This window comes from Mauremys reevesii, linkage group 2, assembly GCF_016161935.1.
Source record: "Mauremys reevesii isolate NIE-2019 linkage group 2, ASM1616193v1, whole genome shotgun sequence".
Taxonomy (NCBI): domain Eukaryota; kingdom Metazoa; phylum Chordata; order Testudines; family Geoemydidae; genus Mauremys; species Mauremys reevesii.
This window is the reverse complement of record NC_052624.1, coordinates 152,791,453-152,808,550: the sequence shown is the minus strand read 5'-3', so window position 1 is coordinate 152,808,550 and position 17,098 is coordinate 152,791,453. Positions and strand designations below refer to the sequence as shown.

Sequence of the window (17,098 nt, the reverse complement as noted above, 5' to 3'; positions counted from 1 at the left end):
TGAGAGCTGGGTGTCAAGTGGGGACCAAAGTGGATGAGCTACTCCTAGGAGTATGACTGCTCCCCTATCAGAGGTACTACCCCTCCCTGACAACCCCATACACCCCATGGCAGAGCTAATAATTGAACGCAGATCTCCTGACTTCCACTCCTGTGACTTAACTATAGTACATATCACTTCTAACTTTATAAACCAGTGAACCAACAACTGCTTTCAGGACCTGACCCTGCAGATACCGAAGGACATAAGTAACTCTTCTCATCCTGTTGTTTGCAGGAGCAAGCTCTCAGGGTGCAATCGTAATCGCTTTGATTCAAGTTTCCTTATTATTAGAAATTCTCACATTCTGTTTTGTGCGGATAGTGAAAACTGACGGGTCAGAGAAACCACAGAGGTGCTGTTGGAGACACATAATGAACCGTTGTAAAGTACTTTGGGATCCCCTTATGACATCTTTGATAGAAGTACAAAATGTTGTTGGTAGTAATAAGAGCTTACTATGGTATAGATGATTCCGAGAAGTCCCAAACCGCTTACTTGGGGTGGAGGGTATTGTAATATAATTAGAAGACCCCGCAATGAGTGCTTCATTGAAACCAGGATGTATGGAGACCTTGGTGCAGATTCTAAGCTGTGCCTCATCTGTGCTGGGTACAGCAGGAGATGCCAAAGAGCTCTTGGTGGTTCCTTGATGCTGGGGTAGTTTAGAGCTGCCTCAGGGCTGGTGGCTGAGCACTTTTGAAAATTGGTCTCCAAATGCATGTGCTGCATGCTAGTCCCATACCAGTAATTGTGCCCCATACCTGAAAATCTGCCCCTGACCACTTAAAAATTTGCCCATAGTGTGCAGAATTCTTTCCATAATCCCAGTTTCAGGATTCCTTACTTCTGATTCCTAATTTTCAACAATGAAACAGAGGGACACCAAATTTGTGGGTAATGTAGGCAACGTTGGGACTGAAATGAGGGGTATGCAGGCTATACATTTGGAGAGGGTAAAACTGACCAAATCCCAGTTAAAACACACAGTGAAACTCCTCTGTAACCCATGAGTTCAGCTTGCTGATTTTACATATGAACCAGATATCCTGCAATCAGTTTTTTTTGTCTAGATACAACCGACACTGCTACACAGCACCACACTGCAATCTAAAAGTAAGTGGATTAAATATATAACAGTTGACAAGGCTGCAGATAGGGAGGTTAGAGAGCACATATGTGGAATGTATAAACTGTGCTAATTAAGCTTTAGAGGAAACAATTTAGACTGTCAGACTAGCTGGTATAAATTTGTCCTCCCTCTTTTGTTTGATTTGTGTATAGCTTCAGTCTTAGCCTGACTCTCTGAATTAAGCTCAGCAGGAAAATACACAGGATTCTACTTAATAGCTAAGACAACTTCCATATCTCCTAGAACAGAAGCACAACATCCTCTTTGTTTTCTCAGTTATACTAAATAGCAGCAAATTGCATATGCAATTAACAGGATTGTTACTGGGAAAATTAAAGATAAATAGCAAATATACATATAGTTGTCGTCTGACTGAATGTGGGAATGTTTCCTTGGAAAAATTTCCCACATGATTATGTTTTATATACCTAAGTTCTTACTATCCTTCCCAGTAATCAGCTCCCATGGGACTACTGTGGAAACAAAACCTAGCAAACAATCTACATTATTTAGCAATAAGATGTATTTCGGTTAAAGAGACATTGTCAAAGATATCATCAAATCATATGTGCACTTTCTCTATAAAACCTCACTTACATTTCTAACACCATCTCATTTAAAATGGAAAGAATGGTTTAATCTTTTTTATTTTCCACTATCTACTAACTTTTTAATGTTCCAGGCAACATGTACAAGGAAATTAGATTAGTCAGTTTCACTTGGTTTCCAGTTGTCATGTGCCATCACAATATTACATAGTTTGAATTGGAAACACTGCAAGAGGACATTGCAATCTCAAACAGCTCATCCCAACATTGCTACTTTTAGCCTTTAACAGCCATATGGGAAGAATCTGAGCAGTGGCTCTCAATCTTTCCAGACTATTGTAACCCTTTCAGGTGTCTGATTTGTCTTGCGTACCCCCAAGTTTCACCTCACTTAAAAACTACTTGTATTTTTATGTCTAATTTTGTAAGCAAGTGTCACAGCACACACTTACTGGCAAATTGCTGACTTTCTTATTTTTACCATATAATTATAAAATAAATCAACGGGAATATAAATATTGGACTTACATTTCTGTGTATAATATACAGAGCAGTATAAACAAGTCATTGTCTGTATTTTAGTTTGTACTGACTTTGCTACAGCTTTTTATGTAGCCTGTTGTAAAACTAAGCAAATATCTAGATGAGCTGATGTATCCCCTGGAAAATCTCCGAGTACCCACAGGGGTACACGTACCCCAATTAAGAACCACCAATCTAGAAGTTTACCCATATTACATGTCCTATAAAAGGCAGTCTACTCTATCTAATTGCATTTATAAAATATTCTCACTGTAGTATCTACTGCTACATATTTCCTCCCAATCCAAGTCAGAGGTTTTTCTTTGTGAACAGTAGGGGGGATTAAGGGTAAAACCTGGATAAGAGCCCAGGTTAACTATGCAGTGTAGACATACCCTCAGGGATGAGAAAGCAGTTTCCAGTGAGTTATCATCTTTTTAACAGGTTGGCAAATATGCAACAAAACTTCACCATCCCCTCTGAGACATATTGTAATGTACAGATTTCAGACTTGTCAAAGGTGCCCTTTCTCTGTGAGATCACATTGATTTCAAGTGGCTTCAAGGGCAAAAGTCAACTAGCTATGTGAAGGCTTGTTTGCACCATTCTTTGGCCCCCCTGGGTCATCATCTAAATGAAAGCCTTAACCACCAAGTGAGAAAGCTGTTTCCAAAATTAGAACTCTGTCTCATTGACCCACAGACTTTTTCTTCTTACTGTGCTATTCAGCTGGGGTTGATCCTCAGAGAAGTGTCACTCCTTTGATCTAAATTCTGGCCTCATGTGCACGTCATTTGTGTTTTATTATCTTCTTTTTGAGAAGTTCCCATCATGTAGGGACACCGGCTTAGATACTTCTCTGATGGCAAAATTCCCATTGGCTTCAATAAATCCAAGATTTGACCCATGTTCTCCCTCTGGCTTTCATGGCACTGGCCCCTGTGACTAACTTTTGCCAGCTTCCTTGTAGTTGCATGAGAATTTTGGCCAACAGCCTCTGAACAACAATCAGAATAAACATAACTTGTTTGCCAGTGCCAATATGGGATCCCCCTGCCACAACCTGAGGGGGAGGGATAGCTCAGTGGTTTGAGCAGTGGCCTGCTAAACCCAGGGCTGTGAGTTTAATTCAAGAGGGGGCCACTTAGGGATCTGGGGCAAAATCAGTACTTGGTCCTGCTAGTGAAGGCAGGGGGCTGGACTCAATGACCCTTCAGGGTCCCTTCCAGTTCTATGAGATAGGTATATCTCCATATATTTTATTATATATTAAAAGATATGGACCTTACTCCTGAACTTAAAGGTCGTCAGACTCCACAGGCATAAGAGCAGAATCTGATTTAATGGGCCAAATTTAGCCCAGGAGTATAATTAGTCCCAGAGTAAAGCTGATGCAATCCTGACGAATACTGACCAGGAGAGCTGGTAAAAAAGATGGTATCGATTAGAATTAATGAGATTTGCAGAAATTTTGTCCCTTTTTTCTATATTTAAAATGTCAGCAATACAAAAGTTAACATTTCTGAATTTAAACATTTCAAACAGATCTATAGTTGATTGAAAATTGGAGGGGGTGGATTTGGGGAAAATGTAGACAATTTTTTTTTAAATGTCAAGATTTTAAACTTTTTGAAATTTTCAGCATTTTGAAATATGATCATTTTATGCTTGCTATACTGGGGATAGGGCAGGCATTAAAGGCATACAGTCAGCATGGAATAAGGATTGGGAACAAGAGAAGCATAGGCTATAAAGGAGGCATTGTGGTTCATTGAAGATACCTGGGGAGAAAGGACATGAAGACCTGAGAGACGTACAAAAGAAGACAGTTGTGTAAAATCTGGAGGGGGTTTCAAAAAAGAACTAGATAAATTCATGGAGGATAGGTCCATCAATGGCTATTAGCCAGTTTGGGCAGAGATGGTGTCCCTAGCCTCTGTTTGCCAGAAGCTGGGAATGGGCGACAGGGAATGGATCACTTGATGATTACCTGTTCTGTTCATTCCCTCTGGGGCACCTGGCATTGGCCACTGTCGGAAGACAGGACACTGGGCTAGATGGACCTTTGGCCTGACCCAGTATGGCCGTTCTTATGGGCAGGACTTCAGATGGAAGCAATGCCTGGGAGGTAGATCACCAAACATACTATTCTAGTTCAGGGTTGATGAACTTTTCCATATTGTTTCCTCCATGTTACAATAGAATTTAAAAAACTGGGCTCTCTTCCCATTTAGCCATAAAGAAAGAGAGGACTGAACCCTGTTAATTCATACATTTGTAGATTTTAAGGGCCACAAGGGACCATTCTGATAATCTAGTTTAACCTCTTGCATAACACAGGCCATAGACATCCCAAGTTGAGAACCCATGGAATATTATTTAAGGGCCCACCCTGCTCTTATTAAGCCCCTCCCAAAACCTATAAAAGCCATAAAATGTTGGGGCAGTGAGACTACTAGTGTTTTTTGTTTTTTACGATGTAGCAAGTTAACAGCACTCTTGATTATTTATTACCTGTCTTTGCTTTTCCTATTTTTCTTGTATATACACTTCATACCGCACAGCTGGAAGTGGTGGGAGGAGATGGACTGGAACTGAATGCTTGCTTAGAGTTGCATTCCATCATTTAAGAGCTCACATAGCTCATTTTCTCTCTGGGGTTGTATCATCGCAGACCACGTATATTGCCTAGGGAAGAAAATAACTTTCTTGAAAGATGTTGTTTTTTAACACACACAAGACACAAAAACATTTTTGACACCAAACAAAGATCCCGAGTTTCATCCTCTTGCCACAAGCTGGAAAATAAAGCTCTGTGCTTAATGATAAGTTAGCTGAAGGGTTTGTTGGTTTGATTAGATCTAATAAAGATAAGCAGTGTGAGAATAACAGCGTTACTTGGCATTCATATAGCACTAATCTACCTAGACATAAAACCTATCTTCACAACTCTCCTTATTAAACTCTTGTATTATGGCAGTGCCCAATCAGGATCCATTGTGCTTGGTACTGAGTGAGAGACAATCCTGCTTTGAAGAGCTTGTAGTCTAAATAAGTCTAAGACAAAGAGTGGGAGAAGGGAAGCATTATGATCCCCATTTTACAGATGGAGATGTGGAGCCCAGAGAGGTTGCATGACTTGGCCATGGTCGCTCAGGAAAGCTGTGGCAGAACCAGGAAGTGAATCCTGAGCTTTTCAGTCTCAGTGCTTTAACCACAAGACCTTAGGAGACGGGAGGTCAATAGTAACAGTGTGCTTGTGGGTATGAAATATACCGCCTTTTCCCCATGGACAGTCCATTCCTTTAGCCATATACTCTTACGTGTATAGAAATTAAACGGGTTTGCAAATACACCATACAGCAAATTGTTTCGCATATCATAAGAAATGCGGAATATCCATATGAGATGTTTTGACATTGTGAGAACTTTCCCTTTCTTAAATGAAATGTGAGTGAAATTGACCTGATTTCATGAAGCATTTTGATTTTGATGGAAGTGCATATTCCTGTGGAAAATGGTTCCCTCAAAGTTTCTCCAACCAGCTCTATTAGTCACTTCTTAGCTGTGGTTTTTAGGTATATGAATCTCAAGGCATTGAATGGGAACCACATCTGAAGTGTCAAAGCTGGGATTTGAACTCAACAGTTCTTCGCTGTCAGGAGTATTTTCTCAATGCCCATGTCCTAGTCAGTTTACTCTTCAAATCACATCTTGCATAGTAACTCTTGCAAAATAACTAGTTGACCCATGGGTAAATTACAGTACCAAAGTTTCTTTAGTTTGTGTGCCTATATAATGCCATTACAGAATCATAGAATATTAGGGTTGGAAGAGACCTCAGGAGGTCATCTAGTCCAACCCCCTGTTCAAAGCAGGACCAACACCAACTAAATCATCCAAGCCAGGGCTTTGTCAAGCTGGGCCTTAAAAACCTCTAAGGATGGAGATTCCACCACCTCCCTAGGTAACCCATTCCAGTGCTTCACCACCCTCCTAGTGAAATAGTGTTTCCTAATATCCAACCTAGACCTCCCCCACTCCAACTTGAGACCATTACTTTTTGTTCTGTCATTATGACTCTCTACTTAGCGAATACCCACCAGATAATGAAGGCAGAACAAATTCATCTGGCTCAAGAGGTCCCTTATATTTTAAATGTAAATTTCTGTCTCAACACAGTATTGCTTAATGACAATGTATTATTTTGGAAATTTCCTGCCTCCCGTGCAAACCAACTTTAGTACAAATAATAATAAAGTAATTTAGTCGGCACTGACGTTTTGCTACTTTCTCAACAGTGCTTCTGTACAAGCTGAGCAGAATATGCTCTCTACAAAAACAATTCCTGAACAGCAGGGCAGATCCTCCACTGCTGTAAACTGGTGTAGCGCCATTGACTTCAGTGCATCTGTGCTACTCACAATAAGGGATCAGACTTTACATGAGCAATTAGAGCAGCAGGCAAGCTGTCTCTGCACATGGAAAGAAACAGCACGTTTTGTACAAACAGGAATGGATTACGTGCTCTGAGGGAGCTGAATTTCCACAGAGTAATTCCATTAAGGCTGGAATTCAACCCTGTGAGAATGGAATCAGCACAACGCCTATGCAATATTTCAATTCCACTTGAACAGTATTTTATGGACTTAAATGGTGCGTTGTGTCAGTCCCAGCTACATCCTAAAAGATATGCTCTTTATTTCATCTTTGACAATGTTTAAGCAATAATGGGGATCTCACCATTGACTTCATTAGGCTTTGGATCAGGCCTGCATTACTAACATGTTTGAGGGAAAAGGTGGGTGAGGTAATATCTTTTATTAGACCAATTTCTGTTGGTGAGGGAGACAAGCTTTTGAACGTAAGCTCAAAAGCTTGTCTCTCTCACCAATAGGATTTGGTCCAGTAACAGAAAATTACCTCGCCCACCTTGTCTCTCTAATATCCTGTGAGCAACACAGCTAGAATAACACTGCATACATATGAAAAAGGGTTTGCAGAAAGTTTTCATTTTTTGAAAAATGGCCTCTTTTCAAAGATGAATCTATCTGCAAAGAAACTGTCAACACGAGAGAGAATTTCTGTTTTGCATAAATATTTTTTTAACGGAAAGGCTTATGGTTACAGACTCAAACCTAGGACTCAATTTGGGAACCTTCCAAGCAAACCTGGAAAGTCATTTTATGATTTTGCATTGAAATCATGCGAGGAAACATCATAGCTTCTCATGATGGTGAGACATGACTGAGTTTTCCTTTGTGTTCAGTCCACACAGGTGCCTGCCTTTGAGTGGGTGGATTTGAATGAACCTGAAATTAAAAGAAAATGTTTCTATGGCTATATAGTAAAAACCGCTGAAAATGTCACAAACCCTAGTTCTCGAGAATTTATAACCTATGTACCGTAACTATATATTGCTAGAGTGCCATTACTGTAGTATCTGGGCACCATATTTTGGTTAAGAGACCACTATTGATCTTACTCTGTGCTCCCAAACTATTAGGTTGAGTCATTTTGCTCCACTTTGTTACCTACATTGTATTTCCCCCCCCACACACTTATTGCAGTGTAATTCCCAGTTAAGAGCAATTTTTGATTTTTTGGATACATAATACATATTCCTTTATATGATAGAATGGCTTTGCTGCATTGTTTTCGTGTACTACTTAACATCACATTGTTGAAACAAACAGTAATCCTATGTAATGGTCTGGAAATTAGAAAGAGAAAGAAATGTTTCACTGAATTACCTGGATAATTCAGCACTTGACACTTGATAAATTACATTTACTTTCAATACATTGGAGCTCATTATGGCAGATGGAAGTTAAAAGCAAATGACAGTTCTTGAAACAAACCAAGGAAAGATGAAGTTTGCTGAGTGCCTGAACTATTGCTAAGTAACTCTGTGAATCTTTTTAATTTAGTTCACGTATATTTTATGACAGTTCAGTTATACTATGTGGAGCCTATAATGAAGCAAAACCAGGCACATATACATTTTAAATACAAGGAATCTATTATTAATTATACGTAATTTATTTCTTTTGTACATCAGCCCTGGAGACTATGGGTAGAATTTTCAAAAATCCCTGGGTGACGTAGGCACTTAGAAGCCCATGTACCATTGACTTTCACTGAATCCAAACAGGACTTTGGCGCTTCTTGAAAATTTAACCTAGGGCAACAGACACTTTAGCAATTCTTAGCGACTGATACTTGCACTAGCAAATAGCGGGTTAATTCAATGTACTGTATTTGCCCTTCGACTTTAAAATACCAACAACGCACAAAACTGATCAACCTGCTCTCACCATTGGACAACACACTCTCTCCGTCTCAGTGATGCAGTTCAGGACCTATGGGATGACCTGGTTTTGCAGTTCTAGCACTCTGCATATTGTACTCATTGCTTGTTATACAGGCGAGTGACCTGGAATAAAACACTCCAGAAACTCTGATGTTTACTAATACAGCAGAAAACCACCTCCCAAGCTCCACTAATGGCTTCCAATATGAGGTGTCAGTCCTAATATTCTGACGACCTATCTAAAACATACAGGTTTAACTCTGAAGGGATTATCCAGTTCTATAGGCTTTAAATTGGCTGCAGGGCAGCTGAGTTATTCTAGTCATGTAGCGGGGATCATTGTAGCATTGTTCCCTGATGGATTCAAGGGAATTACATACAGGAAATCAAAGATGTAACTGGAAAACAAAATTAAACTAAACTAATAGTCTTCCCATGAGAAATCAGTTTGTATTTCTAAACGTCTGGATGCATTTCTGTCTGGAGCATAAAATCAAGAGGCAGCTCCTTTGCTGGTATATATCAGCACCGACTCCGCTGGAGCGCTGCTGATTTACCCCAGCTGCACATCTGGCCCCACGTCTCAAGGACACGTGTGTATAATCAGCATGTTTGGCTGTGAGATTTTTGTTCTTCTCAAAGGATACGGTAATGCTCGCACAAATGGCCAATTTGAGGCTGCATAAAATTGTCTTGGTTTCATTTCCTCGGGCTAAACAAATGGCCCCTTTTAAAAATGAAGTGGGAAATAAATATATTGAAGGAACGACAGTGCAATTTGTTTAAAAATCAAATGCAAAGCCAGGGTCAGATCCTGTGAGGTGCTTTGCTGACCCATTGAAGTCAGTGGGAGCTAAGAGTGCTCAGCATTTATTTAGGTGCCTGTGGCTCTTCTCAGGTAAGTCTGTCCCTCTTTCCACTCCCTTGTAACCCAAATGCAACAGGGACCCTTAACAGAGCCTCATCCCCTTTTTCCTGCCAGCCACAAACCTACCGCATTCAGTTGCTGTGAGCATATTTTCATGCAGAAGTGCCTTTTTGCAGGTGCAATCCTGATCTACATATTCAAGAATCCAATTATGGAATTTTGTAGGCTCACTGGGTGTGGGTGGATTTTGACAAAACCAACCCCAGTTCCATACAGGTTTGGGGACGTAACCTTTGAAATCCAAGCCTCCAAGTTGTCTATGTTTTAGCTAGGTTTCACAGGCTGAACTGTGTATGCAGCCTCGACAACAATCAGATGCTTCTGAGTACCAGGATGTGCATTTTCATAATAGCACTTGACCTTTTATTTTGCCCTAGCGGCTCCATCATCATTGTTTTTCTAAAGGTGGCTGATTGTACTGAACTCATTGCAGAGTCAACAAGATGCTTTTGTGACAAGTCAAAAGAGATGCCTCATGAATCTATGAGTAGGATGAGCTAAAAATGGCATCCCTATGCTCTCAGCTTCTGCTGAAAGTTTCCAAATAATTTCCCAAGGTGGCCATCCTGCTGCCTAATTCTATCTTCCCTTTTCAGGAGACCCTTCTGCAGATTGCTCTCAAGTAGCACTGAAATATCAGTGAGGTTTTAGTGCATGCGATTTAAGAAAAATAAATCATAGGAACTTAGAAATTGCTATGCCTAGTCACACTAGTGCACTTTCTAGTTCAGTATCTTGTCTCTGGCAGCAGCCAATGCCAGTGAAAAGAGCAACAAGTCCTGAAGTGGGCAATTATAGAACACCTGTCCACAAGGGAAGTTTCTAATTCCCTCAGTGTGTAGCGTAGCAGGTATAAAGATCTGGATCTGAAATTTCCAAGAGTTTAGGATGGTTAAGATCTGGGGAGCTTGGTTCAAGTCATCATGGCTAAAATTCTGGTCCCATTTTGCAAGTTTTACCATTGACGTCCATGGTGCCAGGATTTGCTGTATTGCTGAAGAATTATTTGCTATAATCATCATGTATTATTTGCAATATAGTAGCACCTACTGGTCCCTGCAATGGACCAGGACTCCATTGTGCTAGGTGCTGTACAAACACATAACAAAAGTATGGTCCTTGCCCCAAGACTTTGCAATCTAAGTACTCTTGAAAAAGCCGGGAATTTCAGGTTTCAGTTAATGCTTTTTATTTTTTTAAATGAAATCAAGCTCTCCTGTTTTTAGTGTGACTCAAGGTATTTAGTATTTTCCTTAAAGACACTGTTCCTAGAATCCTGTGACAATGTGAGGATCTCAGCTTTCAAACAAAAAATAAGGACATTTCTCACCCTCATGATTGTGGAGAAAAGCTTGAAAATGTGACCCGAATGCACCTTAAAGGCTCATATACCAGAAGGCAAATAAAAAGTACCCACCATCGATTATTTTTTAAAAAGATCTCATGATTTTTAGGCCAATGTCATGAGTTTTATATGCTTGGGGTTGGGAATACTGCAATCAACAACATATTGCATGAAACCAGATTTAGTGACTCAGAACTCCCAAACTGGGTATGTCTTCATGACTCTTTCTAGCCTACTTCCTGTTAGACATCTGCAGTGTCCACAAATCACACTATGATACAGCAGAGAGAGTTTCCAGATGGATTGGGGTCCAAACTTTTCCAAAATTCAGAGGTTCTCAGATTCAGCGGTTTGATTTCTCCCATTCTAGACACATGCCAGGTGTGAAGTAGAGTAAAACTTCCCTGAAGTTATCAAATCTGGGGTTTTGGTTTCTGCCTTGACTAGTATAAACTGAATTACATTATATCCAAGCTTGCAGTAGTACAAAAAGGGTTTACAATTGACTTGAAATTCCCCTGTAGCTATTCTGAAAGCAAACTGAACCAGTCTCTGAGATTCATATGAGTGTAAATCAACACCTTTATACTCCCTCACTGCAAGACTGTCAGACACAAAATGGACAGGACAGTTCCTACAAGTAATAGTATCTTAAAATGCTTCAGGAATTCTTCCCAATAATTCTGTGGTGAAAAGTGAATTATCTGTGTAGTATCACCACTGTCTTCTGCCTGCGGAAGACGGGCTAGAACAAAGAACTTTGCTTGACACTAAAAATCATGGACTGAGTAGAGACACTGGATTTTTGACTTATTACAACAATTTATAACCCACTAACAGCCTCCCCCAACCTGCCTTTTTTGTCTCCCTTTCTTTCCCCCTATGACTGGAGGGGTGTTAGTGGGTCACCTCACCTTAAATGATCCCTTGAAATACGTGTTAACTACTTATGCTAACCAATCTGTTTCACCTTGTATTTAGCTGTGACATTTTTGAGTAGGTTTCCCAGACCTAAGGAAGAGCTCTATGTAAGCTCAAAAGCGTGTCTCTCTCATTGACAGAAGCTGGTCCAATAAAAGATTACCTCACCAACATTGTCTGTAGAACATAGTTTCTCAGGCTGAGGTCACAACCCCCAGCAGGCTACAGATAGTCATTAAATGTGTCTCCCTCTCTTTGTGGATAGATTGGTGTGCGGGGAGTTGGAACACCTTGAAACTCTCGTCTGTTTTACTATGGGGTTCACCATCTGGAAAAGATTGGGAACCACTGGGCTAGAAGATCTCACAAGTCTTTTCCATCTTTATCGTCTATGATTCATAACACTTTCTATTGCTTAGCAGTGAATGGTTTCTGAGCTCCCTCTCGTGGAAGATATATTCTTTGCAGTTTAAGCTTGTGAATTTCTTCCCTTTTGGCTTTTCTTCCTGCTTTTCCAGGCATTTCTTGGGAAACTATTCCACTGCTCCTTCTAAATTCTTTTTGGGCTTTTTTATTCACCACATCGAGCCCATTCCTGGAGCTCTTACTCCAGACCACCTCTCATTGAATAAGTAGAAGGTTTGGACGCTGTATGTGCATGTAGATATAATCTTAAGGGACACAATACACTCAGAATAGGGGATGCAGAAAAGTCAAAATGCAGCAGAGCTGCTGCATGAGGTGTAGGCAGCTCCAGAGCAGGTGATTTTTAGATCGCCAGTGTGTACTGAAACCGAGATTTGATCTAGCAGCCCCTGCATAGTACAATCAGCTATGACAACAGGAATTGGAGAAAGAGGACCAGGTTTCCAGAGGGGGCGTGTATTGGTCAGGAATCCATGTTGCCAACTCTCATGATTTTATTGCGAGTCTCCCAATATTTGGTGTTTTTCATAAGGCCCTAGCTCCTGCACTCACAGGACTATATGAGAATATCATCTTTCAATTAAAAAAGATTCTAGCCTTCATGAATGCCCAGAAAAACTGACATTTGACTCAAATGCACTTTGGGACTCATTAACCAGAAGTCAAAATAAAAAGAAACCAATTAAAAATATATGAATTTTAAGCCTCTTCATTTTGGGAGGTGGGGGAGGGGGCTGGAGTCATGATTTTTGAATGCATGGAGTTGGCAACACTGGCTTCTCGGCATATTTAGGAAAACTCTTGTTTCTTACAGCTCTGCCCTGCTGCATCAGTTCTTGGTAATGAAACAGCCAATGAGAGCATCCACAACTATGTGGAACCATTGGCTAAAATCCCCTGTCGAGTATGCGGTATGGGCATGTAAATTATTTTCACAGGGCTCAGTTTACCCATCAGAGTAAGGGGTGCAGAAGGGTCCCAGTGCAACAGAGCTGCTACACATGGTGTAGGCAGCTCCACTGGAGGCACATAGGAATCTTGAAACCCCCATGTATGGAGTTTGCTGGCGCACAAGGTCTCAAGCAGTAGTGGGGGAAGGGCTGTGCCTCTGTTCATTCAGGTTTTCACACAATAATACTGCATGCTTGAGTTTTTTGTGGGGAGTCACACACTCCGCCCTTACTGCTCCACCTGAAATTTCTCACTACTCCCACATAATCCTATGTGTTTCTAATTATCAGTAAAATAACTTTAGAAGTATCTATTACTTAATCTGGGGCCACAGAGTTTCCACAAGGTTGTTACCTTTAAGGAAGCTTACAAAGGACCTAAACCTGAAATCCCCGCTATGGCTTGCCTTGAGACATCAGGGTAGAGGGCTGGGTCAGAGCCAAGATTAGAACTTGGGAATTCCTGGCTCCGTGTCTAGCATTCACATCCTACCTCTCTCTACTACAGGAATGGCAACCATTGTTCATTAAGGGCCTGATTCTCCACCACCTTGCATCTTCTGGAGTCATTTGTACAAACCCACAGCACAATGGAGACATAACTGGAGTTCCTAGGCACTACCGCAATACACATAATAATATATTGCTGTTTAAAAAGAATATAAATCATTCTAATGTGGTAGCTGCAAGCGGCTGGCCTGTTTTCCCCAGATTGCTGGGGACACTCTGCCACTCAAGTCTCTTTCAGGGCACAAGTTTGTATTTCAGACATTAACCCTAGACAAAACATCAAAGCAAAAACAGTTCCTCTGTCCACCCAGGGCCACAGCTACCAAAGGCTTTCCCAGCCAGGGGCACCAGAAGGACTGCAAAAAGGTAGTGGGGGGAGCAACCCAAACATTTAGAAAACCTACTGAGCAAGGCTGTGCCTGTTACTTTAAGCAAAGCCATAATAAACATATTATTGCTAATTCTATAGGCCATATCTGCCAATTGCTCACAACAGGAGTCACAAAAAAAACCTGCACACAACAATTCAACACAATCTCAAAGAGCAATAAATAATAAGGAGTGGTTAAACAGGTAACTTCTTTGAGAACTATATTCAAACCATTTATGACTATTGCCATTACTGAGCAGCAATTAAAAAGAAAGCGAAGGAAAGGCCAGATGTCACAATGCAATCAGTTTAAATGCTTTTACTGGGGCTGTTTACTTTTTAATTATTGCTACATAGTTTAAAACTTAAGGGCAAATACTAAAACATCTGAATTTTTTCAGCCATATCCCATGAAAATAATTGCTGGTCACTGCACAAAGCTACAGTATTAGGTACAACTACAATGTCAAATAACTTCTAATTATTTATTTTATGTCTCCTTGGAAACAAAACCCACATAAGAAAACATTCCAAAAGACATCCATATCTGATTACAATATCAATATAGGCAATATAGGCTGCTTGGCATCAGGATTTGCAGAGTCATTTACCATGCTTATTAGCAGTAAGAGTATTATTAAAAGCAACTTACAGTAATGTGAAAGTCTGGGATTTTCCTTATTTCATCAATGTAGTCTTCAGTCTTTTCAGAAGGTGGGAATACCTTCCATAACTTCAAGAACTTGTATTTGTGGAACTAATGGGAACTACATACAATTAACAAACAGTTCACATTTTGTCGTCTTCAGTGCCCTATGTCAGGAAGCAGTCCTAATTAAATCCATTTGTCAAAAAAGTCTCTCCTGGCATGAACATAGAATATCAGGTTTGGAAGGGACCTCATCTAGTCCAACAATCTGCTCAAAACAGGACCAATCCCCAGACAGATTTTTGCCCCAGATCCCTAAATGTCCCCTCAAGGATTGAACTCACAATCCTGGGTTTAGCAGGCCAATGATCAAACCACTAAGCTACCCCTCCCTCTATGATAGTAACAAATTACCTGCCAAACTCTAGAAGATCCAAAATATCTGTGATGTCCTTGTATATGTGAAGAAACCTGAGATGGTTCTTCCTTTGTTGCGACATCATAAATTGGAGGTACGTTTTTATTCTTCAGAGTGCAGAAGAGCTTTGTTCCGTGGTTGAATTGGACATAGGAATTGTCAAATAGATGTAACTGGGTTTGTCAGCTTCAGAAAGGAGTGGGCATGCTCCCTCAGCAGCTCCAAGTATTTCCACAAAGATTGCTAATTTCATCACTTTGTTTATGCTGATCATCTTTTGCTCGTACATTTTCAGCAAATCCTTCTGAATCATCAAATAAAAGTGTAGGCCGTCAAAAATCAAAGTTACCAGCATGTAAGTTACAGATTTAATTTGGAATTTTGAAGAGATCGCCATTGGCTTCTCAAATTACAAGAGTCTTGGTTTGTTGAAGTAATTTCCGAGTTTCCTGATTAAGCCTCCAATACAGCTCACCTATTACAATGCCAAGCTGTTGAAATCATTGTTTATGAAAATATTCTTTAGGAGTTTTAAACACCTATGGCGCACTTCCATCATCAGCATATCTTGGTAGCTGTTGAATCTATTTTGGCAGTACATCCAAAGCGCCTGTATAAATTTCAGCAAAACATATTTCTGAACGGAAAACTATTTAAGTGTTCACAAAGGGTGGCAGGGAAAAGTCAGGGCAGGCTCAGCAGTCACACTCTGTCTGCAATACGTCAGCTACTTCCTCACAATTGAAAACACACTAAAGCAAACGTTCAAGTCCAAGGAATGCACTAAATTTTTCCATGAGAGAAATCAGTCTTGGGGGGGCTTTTTTCACTGCTTTGGTTTCTCCGCCTTGCGTGAGACCAGTGCCCATTGTTTGGAGGATTGCTTGATAATTGTTGAGCGGTAATTGTCGAGCTGGTGTTCTTGCTGCCCGCTGCATCACACACAAGGATTTTAATGAGTTAGAGCTGTCCGATGGGAATGATGCTTTCATGGTTCAAATATGGTTAGCCTTTTAGCAGAGGCTATGTTGTGGACTTCATGAACTGCTTGTAATGCTTCTAATCAGACACCTTTTTGTTGAATCTTTCAATATAAAGTAAGGCTATGATTTAAGCAGTGAATTAACAAAGCTTTGGGGTTTTCTTTCTCAATCTGGGTTGCCACGCCAGAAGTCTTTCCTTGTATTACTGTACGTTTTTGAGGCATAACCCCATTTGTAACAATACATCTTCAACTGTATTCAATGGAGATATTGCATCTGCCTTTATGCAACCATACAGTACTGCAAGCTCAATTATCATCAAAAAAGTTTACAGCAAACATGAGTTGTTCATGACCACTTACATCCCTGCTTTTATCAGTAACAAAAGTATTTCTGACTACTTGACTTTGTCTGTAAGTTTTCTGAAAACACCTGATGGTGAAGTTCTTTAATTTGTTCATTGATATTATCAGGTCAGGCATACTAATATTCCTTTTTCAACCACTGCTTAATTTCTTTGTCAAGTCTGTCTGTTGAAACAAGCTCAAACAACTTCTGAAAATTGCTTTCATTATCCACATGGCCCCTTATTGTTACAGGTTCCGAGAGTCCAAGGCTAAAAGGGACCATTGTGATCATCTAGTCTGATCTCCTGTATAACATAGGCCACAGAACTTCCCCAAAACAGTATCAGAGATTGGCCTCCAGACATCTTATCATCATAAGACACTGGATGCACTTGAGCAGCTCCAAAAAACCTAATAGGATTTGTAGCTTGCTTGACCGCTTGATTGTGTTGTAGCTGAATAGCTACATGAACTTGGCTGGTGTAAGCATGTACTTTATAAACACATTCCCTGTGCTAATTTGATTTTTCATGTACACCTAGTTTTTCAGCACAATCCTTCCAATTATTCAAGCCAATCAAAGCAAACGTGTCATGTCTGCATATACAAAAGCTAAGTTTCTTAACTCTGGCAAATCAACCCTGTGCAGCAGGCTCTCTTTCTTGTTTTACGGTGCACAAGCTCTGATCTATCTTTA

At 40.3% G+C, this 17,098-nt stretch overlaps 1 long non-coding RNA gene across 3 annotated transcripts in view; it reads right to left on the bottom strand.

Moving 5' to 3' along the window:
• Window positions 1–3,820: 3,820 nt before the first annotated feature.
• The window catches only part of LOC120396769, a 432,090-nt gene continuing 418,812 nt past the window's right edge, over window positions 3,821–17,098 (bottom strand). For all 3 annotated transcript variants that reach the window (XR_005593354.1, XR_005593356.1, XR_005593355.1), the window contains exons 6-7: window positions 4,756–4,929; window positions 3,821–4,022 (exon numbers count right to left, since the gene is read on the bottom strand). This is a non-coding gene — a long non-coding RNA (uncharacterized LOC120396769). The remainder of the gene's footprint in view (window positions 4,023–4,755; window positions 4,930–17,098) is intronic.